General features: G+C 42.2%; 1 long non-coding RNA gene across 4 annotated transcripts; it reads right to left on the bottom strand.

Moving 5' to 3' along the window:
- Positions 1-6,850: 6,850 nt before the first annotated feature.
- On the bottom strand, positions 6,851-11,626 carry LOC140339148 (uncharacterized). 4 transcript variants are annotated; one of them, XR_011922362.1, is made up of 3 exons: positions 11,537-11,626; positions 7,697-8,648; positions 6,851-7,653 (listed from the first exon to the last, which is right to left on the bottom strand). It is a non-coding gene; the product is annotated as an uncharacterized lncRNA (long non-coding RNA). The 4 variants fall into 4 exon arrangements; XR_011922361.1 differs by lacking the exon at positions 11,537-11,626 and adding an exon at positions 10,767-10,855; XR_011922363.1 differs by lacking the exon at positions 11,537-11,626 and adding an exon at positions 10,435-10,737.
- Positions 11,627-13,837: the final 2,211 nt, after the last annotated feature.

The following is a 13,837-nucleotide window of genomic DNA, read 5'->3' as shown; positions in this document are numbered from 1 at the left end:
CACGTAGGGATGTGCACGGGGCGCTATCTGCAACTGACAGATAGGAATCAGGTGGGGTGCCGGAACATGAGACAGAAACCCAGAGGTCAGGGCAGGCAGCAAACAGGAGTAGTCAACTGTTGCCAGTCACTTCCTTTTCTAGAGAAGGTCAGGCGATAGGAGCCATGTGACCTGCAGCCATCCTATCCTACCACTAGAGGTGGTGCTGGAGATGAGAGGTAGGTGGTATTCACATCTCCAAAAAAAGGTAAAAAAAACTGATACAATTTGCTTCAACAGGGGAAAAAAAATCTATCCTGATTCCATGGGGCAATTGGATGTTCGCTGGATCAACAGCCTCTGTTATCTTTACTTTAATGCCTTATTACCCAGGTATTTTCTGTGCTTCTAAAAATCATCCAGCTTTTTCTTTTTTTTTTGTTTCAAAGTTTTTTTTTACATTTTCAAATAAAGTACCACAATAACATTAACAACAAGTTTGCATATAATAACAGGAAGAGAAAAAAAAAATAAAAAAGGGGTAGTGAAGGGGCGAATATGGGGTTCAAAACAAAAGAAGAAGAGTGCCAACCAGTAACCAGACATCAGTTGAATAAACATAAAAGGTCAAACATAGATCAACGCCTCTTAGGTTACAAAGTCTAAATACAGCAGGCAATAAGGTAGTTTTTCAATATGGACAATAAAAAATATAATACAAATAAGTGCAATAGTACAAAAATAGCGTTCTTCACAGTTTTAAAACTTGTGAGGTATACAGGCATGTTTAGAGTGAGATCATAAAGGTTGGAGGGTAGGGGTACCTTTTAATCATTTAACCCCCTTGTAAACATTTAAAATGTAAATTGAAGAAAAAAAAAACATACATACATAATTATATTCTAACCACTGGTCCGTTGGTTTTTTTTAAGAGTACAAGTTAATTTGTTATTGACCATTATCCAGTTAAGTTTGTTTTTGGTGAACTCAAGGGGAATAATGGAAGCTTTCCAGTAACAAGCAATGGTAATCTGAGCAGCTAACAGGATATCTTAAATTAGTCTAGTCAACTGTTTCGGAGTTATATCCTCCAATTGTGAAAAAAGAGCACACTCTATATTCCTCGGGATGTTTACCTGGGTGACATGTTTACCTGGGTGGGTATTAGGTTGAAAATGCGGATCACAAATCTCTGAACCCTAGGACATCTCCACCAAGCGTGGAGTACAGTGCCAATCCTCGAAAACAAAGAGGAGAGACAGCGGGATTGCCTTTATGGATCCTAACTGGGACCAGGTACCATGTCATCAAAACCTTATAATTGGCCTCTATTATCGAAGTGCTCAGAGATATTTTGGAAATGTACACTGATTGATCCTGCTATTCCTGGGCACTCTGCTCCTCCTCTAAATCTGACTCCCATTGTTTCATATAGCAAAGTTTCTTATCGTGTGAGAAGAGAGCGATATATATTACCGAGATCCTCCCTCTGAATTCAGTTATAAAGCTGCGGGTTTTTTCAAATCCTGTACTCCTCTAGGGTGGTTTCGACCCGTTAAGTTTATTTTGAATAAAGGACCTGAATTTGATTGTATAACCGAAAATTTCTGTATATGGAAGGGAGTCTCAGAATAGCCTTGCCATCAGGAAAATTTCCGATTTTCCGACAACCTGGAGGAAGTTCAGGATTATGCCATAGGGAAGTAAGTGGAGCATGGGGGGTGTGCAGGTGAAAATTAAAAAAATTTAAAAAATAAAAATTGTCCATCCCAAACCGAGAGAGCATATGAAAGTGAAGGACAGAAAATCGCAGGTCTCTTAGAGGAGGGGATCCACATAAGGATCGGTATTGAGGGGCAGGCCAGGGCCTCCAGGTCAGTCCATTGTGGTCTTGGATGCGGATGGTAGTTTGGCCTAACACTGCGATTTGGGCTGCTCTGTGGTATAACATTTTATTAGGTACACCCAATCCTACGAATTTTTTAGGAGTATATAATGTAGTTGCATAATTGCAGTGAAGTTTGTCTCCCCAAACAAATTTTATGAGTTTGTTTTGGATATTCCTTAAGATCAGCCTGGGTATAGCAATAGACAGGGTGCGGAAAAGCAATCTGGGTAAAGTGTTCATTTTGATTTCAGCTATTCTCCCGAACGGGGAGGGGGTCTAGAACGCCATCTATTCAGATCTCTAGCTATTGCATGAAACAGGGGTGGGTAATTAGCTTAGTATAGATCATGGTGAGAAGATGTAATCTAAATGCCTAGATAGGAGATTGCTTTGGGTTTTCAAGTCAAGTCAAAATTTTTATTGAGTTCGGTGACTATGTTTGGGGGCAGTGAAATATTTAGGGCCTCTGATTGAGTTTTAGACCTGACACCTCTTTTTAAATAAATTGGGCAAGGAGATGAGAGGAGAGGTTTTATACATTATGGCGTCATCAGCAAAAAGTCCTCATTTATGTTCTATAGGACAACATTGGATGCCCATAATGTCAGGATTAAGCCTTACAACTATTACTAAGCTATTACTAGCTAAAGCCAAAAGTAAAGGGTGAGCCTTGTCTGGTGCCACTGCGGATATTAATTAAGGGCGAATAGTGTTCAATTAATATTTTGGTGGAGGGGGAGGAGTATAGTGAGGACATAATTCGGCAAAACGCTGGGTCAAAGCCCATTTTAAGAAGAAGGGCTTTTAGATAACCCCATGATAAGCTGTCAAAAACTTTGTGTAGATCTAATGAGATCTAAACATCGCTTCTCTTTTTGTCCAGCCATCCCAGTTACCATTTACAGCTGAAATCAGGTCTATTGTACGTCTAGTTTGGTCCGGGGCATGTCGATGGTGAAGAAATCCCACCTGGTCCAGATGGATGTACTGGTCTAGAAAGGAACCTAGATGCCTGGATATGATTTTTGTCATCTTCTACAGGTACTTAATTTCCTTTGCGAAGGAAATTTAAATAGTACAAAAGGTGATTCGCTAATATCCCACTAAAAGTTATAAAATAAAGGTTGGGTAAGCCATCTGGACCAAGGGAACTATTAGTTTTAAGATGACTCCCTCAGGCATACATTCTTTTTCTAAGATTTTAGCGTGGGATTTACGTAATTCCGGAAATGGGAGCCTAGAAAAAAATGTTTCAATTTTAGAACTATCTTTGGAGGTTCCTCATGCAGCATTTTGGTTTTTGGGATATTTTTCCATTGCCCAGCTTGACATTTGGAAGCGCAGTTGTTTGTACCCTAGAATTTAGTTTATTGGCGAGAAGCATGCCAGGTAGCCCCAGGTAAAAAATTTATGTCTGGCCCATTTCCGTGTCTTTTCTGCCTGGGTTGTGAGGCAGAGGTTTAGTCCAGTGCGCAGGACTTCAACTTAGTCATGTATATCTATGTGGGGATTCTGCTTTTGTTGTAGATATAACTTGGATAGTTGTGGTCAAACGGGAGTGTGGCTTGTTTTTTAGGTTTAGTACCCAGGGATATAAATTGGCCCTTATTATAGGCCTTAAGGCCTCCCATTAGTAGAAGATGAAGTAACGAGTGCGTCATTAAATCTAAAGTATTCTTTTAATTGATTACCAATAGTCTGGCAGTTGGTGGGGTCACTCAAAATGGATTAATTAAGCCTCCAATGTGATTTGGAGTTTTTGGAGCCTAGGCCTGTTAGGCAGAAAAAGGGCAACTAAACTAATATAAAGAATGACGGAGCTCAGCTATGAGGAGAGATTAGCTGAACTGAATCTATTCTCCCTTGAGAAGAGACGTATAAGGGGGGATATGATCACCCTGTATAAATATATAAATGGTCCATATGGAGAACTCTCTCCCCCATTATTCACTTTGAGATCATTACAAAGAACAAGAGGGTACTCTTTGCGTCTGGAAAAAAAATAGTTTAAGCCCTGGATAAGGAAGGGATTCTTGACTGTAAGGTCTGTGAGAATGTGGAATCCGCTCCCTCAAGAAGTAGTTTCAGCAGCTACTATATATATTGCTTTAGGAAAAAGCTGAATGATTTCTAGAAGCACAGAATATAACTGGGGATTAAGGCTTTAAAGTAAAAATAACATTGACCATTGATCCAGGGGCCATCCGATTGCCTCATGGAATCAGGAAGGAATTGTTTTCCCCCTTTTTGAAGCAAATTGAATCTCCCTGCTTCTAATCGTAAGTACTGTATTACCTTCCATTCATATTTAAATAGTGTACCATCATCATAAGAAACTGTTATTCTAATTACTATATGAATCATGCATGCATACAATAAGACTTGCACAGTTTTATAGTATGGTTTATTAACAACAATTTCAGGCAACCCTACCTTGCACTGGGGCGACATTCCCATGTTCTGAATGTTTCACTATAAAGTCAAGTCTTTTCAGGCAGATAAAACACACTTAAAAGAAGTGTATTCGTATACCAAATGTGGAAAATGCATTCTGTAAAAATCATGTCTTCCCGACACAGGTGAGCGTCCACTTGCTTGTCCTGAATGTGGTCCGACCTTCACCAAGAAGCTAACATGTGATTCGCACCAGAGGATTCACACAGGTGAGAAGATGTAGTGAATGTGGGAAGAGCTTCTTACAGAAGTGCGCCTTGGTGGAACATCAGAGGACTTACACAGGACAGAAGCCTGCAAAAAGAGTTTGAGGCAGAGATCAGAGCTCCACAAACATCAGAGGGCTCATGTATGGGTGAAACCATACTCATGTCAGGATTGTGAAAGGAGCTTTTCAATGGAGGCAGCTTACCATCAGAAGGAGCACAAGGACAGAAAGCTACATTTGTGTTCAGTGTGGGAAATGCTACGCATACAAAGTAGACCTTGCCAGGCATGAATTCTGTCACACACGTGAACAGCCATTTGCATGTGATGAGTGCGGAAAGTGGTTTGCTAAGAAATCCACCCTCAACGAGCACTTGATAATCCATGCAGTGAGTGAGGCCTTAGGTGAGCATGGAATGTGGCAAGGGTTTCATTCAGAAGTCCTCCCTTGTAGTCCATCAAAGGTCCCACATAGGGGGAGAAGCCATATTCCTGTCCCAAATGTGGTAAGCTCTAGGCATTGGTTGGATATGCTCAACTAAAAGAGAACACACACATAGTAAAGACTTCATTTTGTGTGTAAAACTGTTTTACTAAGGAGGTCGCTGGCCCTCTCCCTTCTCTGCTCATTGTCTTACGAGGGATGGGGTTCCCTCACATTCTATGTTCCTCTATGAGATTGTGCTGCCAGCAGAGGAAGCTGCTCCCCGCCCACCTTGTACTGTGAGATAATAGTGCAGCAGCATGAGATCTGTGTTTGTGTTCAAGCAGTTGTCATTATCCCCATGTATTCATATCTCATTCACTGATTGTCATAGAATGTGAAATTTTCAGGGTACACAGGAGACTCTAGGAGGTGCTACTAAACCAAATAACTACTAAGCCATACTAAGTTGCCAGATATGTGGTCACAAGCATAAAAAAACCTAACAACAATCAGGAATATTTTTACATTAAGTGGGGCTATTTCAAGACCAGTGTCCCCATATGGAGTTTGCAAGTTGGGGACACCCTGGGGCCACTCACATGGCAATGAACATGGCAGGGTACTGCCAATTTTCTGTGTGCTGTGGTGCCCCTTAAAGTGCACAAAACCTCAAGGTTGCATTCAGGTTGGCGGTAAGGTTGCAGGTACCCTTTCGCCATGCCATGGAACCCTGGCTCTGGGGAGATGCTCAGTACCGCTCACTACCGCCTGGAGTCACATCTGCAGACGCTGCTATGCGAGGAACTGAGCAGCTGGTGCGCTACCTGTTACACATAGCTGGACACTTACATTCTGTGAACCCCAATTTCTTTAGAAAAGAGGGATGTTGACAACTTGAAATGTTGGCGCCAGTAGCAATCTCATGTCCCTTGCCCATTTAAATGGTATACCCACCCATAATTTTACCCTTTCACACATAGCTTTACCCTTAAGTCTCTATGAACCCCAATTACTTGGTAGGAAAAGAGAACTGTGACTGAAGGTGCAGGACTCTTGTGGCTAAATCCCCCTAAAATTTCATCACTATGGCGCCATTACAAGATATGAAAACTAATATATACTATAAATGTTATACAGTGTTATCATGTCACACAAAGCATAACTTACCTTCCGTGAACCCCAATATTTTTTTAATGGTAAAGGAAATGCAGGATAAGTGGTGGACTCTTGTGGCTACCCCCTCTCCACACTTAAATGTTATCATTCATACCATACTATGGTACCGTCACTTATAAATATCTACCCATGTGGGGCTATTTCAAGACCAGGGTCCCCATATTGAGTTTGCATGTTGGGGAGCCCCTGGGGCCACTCACATGGCAATTAACATTAGGGTACTGCCAATTGTCTGTGCCTCTTAAAGTGCACAAAACCTCAAGGTTGCATTCAGGTTGGCGGTAAGGTTGCGATGCAGGTACCCTTTCATCATGCCATGCAGCCCTGGCTCTAGGGAGATGCTCAGTACTGCTCAATCCCAGTTTCCCCTAAAAGGGGAGCTGTATGTATATTAAAATGTACGACAAGTGTGGGACTCTTGTGCCCAACTCCCCCTAAAATGTTATTGCTGCAGCGCCATCACGTCACAGAAAAACTATACCCATCATACTGTGCTACCCTTCCTCTGGAACAGGGAAATATAGGGCCCAAGTATCCATTGCAGAAATTCTTGATTTGTCATTACCTTTATTTCAAACATTTCAACTTAATTATTCTATTAACTATTCTAGTTTTAAACAGACATATTTATTGTTTATTTGCATTGTGACCCCAGCTGGAAAAAAGTTGGGCATCACTGTCTTTAGGCTTTGTAAACAATTAATTAAAAAAAAAAAACATTTTCAATATGAAGGTTAGCATTTTTTATTTGTACTTTAAGGATACAACGAAAAACCACTTTGATTTTAGAATTTTTTTCTTGTCAGTAATATATGTAGCGATAAATCCTCGTGGTCGTTTGACCTCTCTGATATTCAGGACTATTTTATGCAATGGCTTCAGAGGACCATTTTTGCATAGCCTCCAAAATCTCATATTTATCTAGATGGTGAATGAAAGAATTTTTTGGTACGTATTGAACATAAAGATATTATGTATAATAAAACAATTTTTGTAATTAAATAGAAAGTGGTTGAAAAAAAAACCTTAAACCAGATGCTTCAGAGGACACACTTGACCATTACAAATGATGATTGTACAATTGTGCAGGTTTCCGCCTCATAGAAACAATGAAGATTCTTGGCCTATCACAAAGGTCATCTATTGTTTCCCCAATCAGCCTTGAGCACTGGAGAAGAGCCTACAGGTCCAGAAACCATTTCTATTAAGACACCATGGCCCATCCATCCTTCCTCTGAGCAACCTTGAAAACTGAGAAAGACATCCTTATCTCCAATAAGACACCCTGGCTTATGGATCCTTCCCCTAAGCTGCCTTGGGCATTAGGAAGGAAGAAGAACCAGCAGGCCCAGGAATAACTTCTGTATGTCACCCTAGCCCATCAGTCTTTTCTCGAGTAGCCGTGAACATTAGGGAAGAGCCTACTGGCCCAGAACAATCTCTATTAAGACACCCCGACCCAACGATCTTTCCCCTGAGCAACCTTGAGCAATAGAGGAGAGCCTAGAGGCCCAGGAACCACCTCCAGTGAGTGAAAAACGAGAGCCTAGAGGCCCAGGAACCACCTCCAGTGAGTGAAAAACCCCCGCCCATCTATCCTTCCCCTGAACAGCCTCTAGACAAGGCCTACAAGCCCAAGAACCCTCCCAAGTCCACTCATGCAAGAGAAACCTAACAAAATGACAACTGTAGTGCTTTATGTGCTCACAAGAGACTTCTCTCTCAGGTGACGCTTCTGATGCAGAACCAGCTGACCTCTGCCGTGGAAACAACGACCGCACTCCAAGCACAGGAACACTGCCTCAGGTCTGTGTGCCTTTTTGTGGGCAAGAAGATCAGCAGTGCGTGAGAAGGCCTGGCCACATTTGGAGCAGTTGACCGTGAACTGCTCTGAGTGGCCGACTTCATGGGCCACCAGATGGGCTCTCCGCAAGAAATACTTTCCGCACACTGCACATTGGGGTGTTTTCCTTTTAGAGTGCATCCTCCAGTATCTTGTGAGGTTTGCAATGTCACCAAATGTGGAGCTGGGGGGATTCTGGTAGACGACTTCTATCTCATTCATCAAACTTGCCGAGTTGGGTTGATTTACAGAGGGATGGCAATACACAGAATCATGGTTGTGGATTGAGGCATTTTGCCCATCAAGTGACTGGGGATCCTCCTTAGTTCCATCATCGTCATTATCAAGCTCCTCCTTAACATATTCAGATGTACATTGCCAGTGAATGGTTGGTGTAGACTTGTACGGAGGATGTTCTCTTGGTGATCCCAATTCCTCCTGAATTGATGGATTTAAAGTTTTCTGTTTACAAATGTCTGACTCTTCTTTTCTAGAAACAGATATGCCGTCTGTTTGTGGCGATTGGCTGTAGTCATGCCAATTGGGTTCCTCCTTAATAGAAAGAGAGGTAGACATTTTTGTAGATTGTCCATTGACTAATAAAGTGCCCTCCCTTACAATCAGGTCAGTGATCCGTTCTGTTGGGAAGTCAGTCACTTTGCTGGCATCTTCATCTACAAAATGACAACAAAATAAAGTGTTACAACCCATCTCTGACCATAGGTTTTATGTAAGAGTTAGAAAGTCTGTCAATTTTTTTTTAAAGGCTCGTTGTGTCTATTCGAGATTTCAGAACAAATTTAAATCTATAGACCAAATACATATACATATATTTGGGGTTTTTGGAGTTGGGAAGTAGTAGAACCTCTGCTATGTTTAGTTAAGTATACTTTCTGTGACCCCAATGGAGTTATTTAGGACAGAACGTCCAAGACACTAGGACAGAAAGTGATTATATACATTAATTTTTACACGTCTCACCACCATGGAAGTAGAATAGTACAAAGGGATCTAGAGCTTTTTGGGCAGAAAGTTGCAGTGAGCCCCATTGCACAGAACTTGCAGTCTCTTATTATTCAGTACTCTCCTATTTGCTCTTGTTTTTTCCCCAACTAGAGTCCCTTCCAATCCATATTCCATAAAATTTCGTCTTCAGTATCAGAACCTAAGCTTCTTTCTGCAGGTGTTTGGGTGGGCTGATCAGTACGCAAGGATGTCTGTCTTTTTTTTTCACTAAGAAATTACTGAGACCCAAGCCACGTGACTGGAGAGCCTGTGGTCAATGGACAATGGTCAGGGTCTAGTCATCACTACAGGAAACAAGGGAAACTCTTCCAAGAAGAACATTTATTCCTGTGACAATTGTCTAAGCTGCTCTCTTAAACCAATCCTGAAGGACAGGAACTGGTCAACGGACAGCAGGGTGGTTCAGGGGTTAGCACTCTGGTCTTTGCAGCGCTAGGTCCTAGGTTCGAGTCCCAGCCGGGACACTATCTGCATGGAGTTTGCAGGTTCTCCCCGTGTCTGCGTGGGTTTCCTCCCACATCCCAAAAACATGCAGTTAGGTTAAAGGGCTTCCCCCTAAATTGACCTTAGACTGTATTAATGACATGACTATAGTAGGGACATTAGATTGTAAGCTCCTCTGAGGGACAGTGACAGGACTATGGACATTCTACAGCGCTGCGTAAGATGATGGCGCTATATAAATACTGTATAATAATAATAACAGTTGCCAATATCTCTACCACCGCTCCTCTCAGACACACATGGCCGCTTTGCTGTAACAAAGCCTCTTCTTAACCTGGTACAGGCAGGTCTTGTGGTTCTAAGACTTCAGCATTGCCTTCCAGATCCGACAACACACACACAGATATAGTCACCTAAGAAGCTCTTTAAAACAGCTCTGGCTGGAGCACCCTCCAGCAGAAGGACCCCACTTGGGGGGGCACACCGGCCAGAGCACAGGACCATGTCTCCCATATAGATGGCAGGCTCAGGGCGGATTGTGTCTCTGGACACAACTCACCCACTCTCAAATCGCAGGCTCAGACCTGCCATGGGGGAGTATGGGGGTTCTGCCATCATGACATCACTCTCAGGGAAGTTTCTTCCCCTTTGAGTAACACACGGCTTCCCACGCATGCGCCTTCTGGAGTCCGTAGATTCGGGGGTCCATAAGCTCCGAAAGGTTGGGGACTACTGCTTTAATAGAACTTTTGCATTATTGTCAGTCTAACCTCACCCTTAGTCGGTCGTAGTCATCTTTGCATTTCTCACTGGTGTCACAGGTAGAGATGTGGTGGCGAGGTCCGGGGTTATTTGCTGACCTTAAGTATGTGGGAAATTGGATGGAATGGATTCTCAGTACACCTTTCCTTGACCTTTTGTCATAATTGGAGGCTGAGAATACTTGGGTAAGCTTGGTCATGACAGGTTCATTTTACAGCATGCACGCACCTGGTATGGTGTCCCTCTACAGGGTCGCGGGCTGATTAATGACGCATGTAGACCAATGAAAAAAGCAATAAACAATAAAGCTCTGGGAAAAAAATCAGGATTACATTTCTTGCAGTAAAGTGAAAATGATTTGGTTGCCCCAATTTATGGGACACTTTCATTGGATTGCCAGTGATGTTGTTATCCAGCTTCCACTGGGGCTTTAGTGGTTGCCAAATGAAACCGAAATCTCCTCTCAGCTACTATGAAAAATAAATGACAAGCTCTGCATCCTGACCTCTCTCCAACATAAAACATAATTTCTTTATTAACAGCTAGTAGCCAGTACCCACCTTATCCCCACCAGCTAGCAGCACTCTTAGCCCCAGGACATCGCCCTCATTTACTTCCGGGTTCATCATGAGAATAACTTCCGGTTGTCACTAGGAGCATTTTTGCGATAGAGAGCAGGGTGCGCCGATCTGCGCCCTCTGCTGGAAGAGAGGTGCTACTACGTGTCATTGCTGGACGTCACTATGGCAACCAGGACCCTGGTGGTACGTACGGCGGAAGTTAAATCCACAGGGCGGAAGTGATCTTCACAGCCACAACATCGATATTATTCCATTCAAAACTTTTCTGTGTTTATATACCAGAGCACTTCTTAATCCGAGGAAAAAAATCCCCTATGCCCATACATGCCCCAATTATTTTCAAAGAAACAGTTTATAGGTGGCTCAGTGTACTCTGGCCTATCTGCATGGAGTTTGCAGGTTATCCTTGTGTTTCTGTGGGTTTCCTCCCACATTCCCTGTTACCCCTTGCCAAACACACCATTACAGGTTGCCACCACGTGCGTAGAGGGAAGCATACGCCGTTACCCTTGACAACCGCAGTTTTGAATATTCTTCTTTAATACTGTCTGTGTGTTACTGTCTGGGTTAGCAAAGTTACATTATTTCTACTTGGAGCATTCAGAGATTCAGCTTACAGTTTTTATAGTATTAAATAAATAAAAACATACAAAAGCACAGAGCATAAACAAATACCGCATTTTCCGGCGTATAAGACCGGAAAAAATCTGTTCCAAAGTCGGGGGTCGTCTTATACGCCGGGTGCTTACCAATCCCCTGAACGGGGAGAAGAGCCGAACTCGGGTTACCAAGAGTCAGCCGTCAGAGAGCTTCGGGGGAACGCTGTGAGCCATGCAGTATATGTGTGTTATAGAATATTGTGATTTACAAATCAGCCACTAGGTGGAGCTGTGTGACTACTTTACATAGAAGGGTAGACAATTCTATTATTTAAAGTAAAAATTTTCTTTGTTACTGTTTTTTTTTAAGTGCAACAAACTCTACAGGAACTACAGGTTTTATCAACTGCCAACCCCCAGATTATTAATCACCACAAAATAAGGAGTTCACAGAGACCAAACTAGGCATGTCTGGGACTTATGGTTCACCAGGACAGGCTAAATATGGTTTCCAGGCTTTCCTGAGGCCTAGGAGAATAGTCAGCCAACTACTACTTTATACAGAATGGTATATTGAAACTATAAGGATTAATAATAAATGGGTTTCAGAATACATTTCAGAGATCAGGGGCCACTCTACTAGCCTTATCTGAGTTTTATGATACCTGGGGACACAAAACTCCTTTTTTTTTTACAATGTGTGCTGTAAACTAAAGGTTCTGGAAGTATGCTGGTTGTCCTGTTCTGTGGCCCTGTTCTACTGAGAGGCAATTTTCAAACAAAGACATTTAAGTCCTTAACATTTAATGGGAGATCAGGAATTATCATCACAATCACATTTTGCAGTCTGGCCATTCTCCTCTGACCTCCGACATCAATATAAAAGTCATCAAGGCGCTTTCGCCCAGAGAACTTACACTCACTGGATAATTTCCCTCCATTTTCTGTGAACCCAAGAAATGACTGTGTGAAAACCCAACAGATCAGCAATTTCTAAAATACTCAGACCAGCGCCCGGCCCTAACAACCATGCCATGTTCAGATCACCTAAATCACCTTTATTCTCCATTCTGAAGCCCTGTTTGAGTGTCAGCAGGTCCTCTTGACAACATCTACATGCCTAAATGGACAAAATTGCTGCCATGCGATTGGCTGGCAGTTGAAAAGGTGTACTTAATAAGGTTACCAGCAAGTGTATAAATGTTTCCAGTTGAGGATGAATGTGTATAGAGCCCTTACAAGGAACCTGAGGCAGAATCCAGAGTAGCTTTTCATATTTAAAGTATAGGATGATCCTGATTTTGCCCTAAATCCGGGACACAGATAGTTTCCATTTCCCTGACCACGTTGACTTGTATGTCGTTTTGCAGAGGTCTGCCTTGTAGTTTTGGATTTTGGAAGGATGACATTGGCTATCAACTAGGCAAGTCCACCATTAGGAAAGTGTTTTGTGATGTATTGTGATACATTTTGTTGGATCTGGAAGCTCCTACAGCCTTTCTGTATGGCTCATCTGAATGATAAAGTTTGGAAGAAGGTGGAGAAAGACTTTTTGAATAAAGTTACCAACCAGATTGGAATGGTGAATGGGAAACATGACAGCTGCTGTGGATGCTAACTACTGTTTCATGGATGTTTGTTTTATGACAGCACTACTGACCCAACCTTATTTTCTGGTTCTCTACCGCTGGTCTACATAAAAAAAAGTTTGGACCTACCTGGATCCAATGAAGGTGAGCTTAATCCAGTTTTTCGGCTCCACAACAAACTTGATACCCTAAGGAGTCTTCAACCACCCCACCTGACCATATCTAGACCCTACCGTGTACATCTGGCTAGTAAATGTTTCTTTCCCACCACCATTTTAATGAGACTGGAGAAAGAAAAAATTATGGACAATGTTGGCGGACATAAGTGAAGAATCAGTTCTGATAAAGTTGGATATGATGAGGAGTAAAATGTTTTTTTTTTTAGGCTGAGTACACAACTGTCTAATCTGAGCAATATCGTGATTTGTAATGACTTTATTGACAGTCCCAAAAACAACATACCTACCTACGCACGTGATTTTGTCCTCCTGATCCCAGAAAGAAATATGAGTTCTGATTGGATGAACCTGGTTTTGGTGACATTGTCCTTGATAATTTTTCAGTTGTTATTTGGAATTGAAGCCAACACAATACAGAGTACAGCCAATAAAACACCTATTCTCAATGCAAGGTTTAACTGTGAGATGGTTATCCAAAGTCTAGTTGGAATCGAAGAAGTTGGGGGCATCAGATAAAACACGGGCCCTCTACTAGACAGGGACCAATTCTAGTCTTGGTGGATTGTTCTCTAGTGGTTGGTTGGATTGGAACTCCTGTGTTTTAAGAAAAGATTATTTCTTTGTCCCTATGTATCTGCAATAGCAAGTTGTGTGGGTCCTTCACCAGTACAAACTTTTTTTTC

The sequence above is a fragment of the Pyxicephalus adspersus genome, chromosome 10 (assembly GCF_032062135.1).
Source record: "Pyxicephalus adspersus chromosome 10, UCB_Pads_2.0, whole genome shotgun sequence".
Classification (NCBI taxonomy): Eukaryota; Metazoa; Chordata; class Amphibia; order Anura; family Pyxicephalidae; genus Pyxicephalus; species Pyxicephalus adspersus.
The sequence above is the reverse complement of the archived record's forward strand: the minus strand, read 5'-3'. Positions and strand labels throughout refer to the sequence as shown.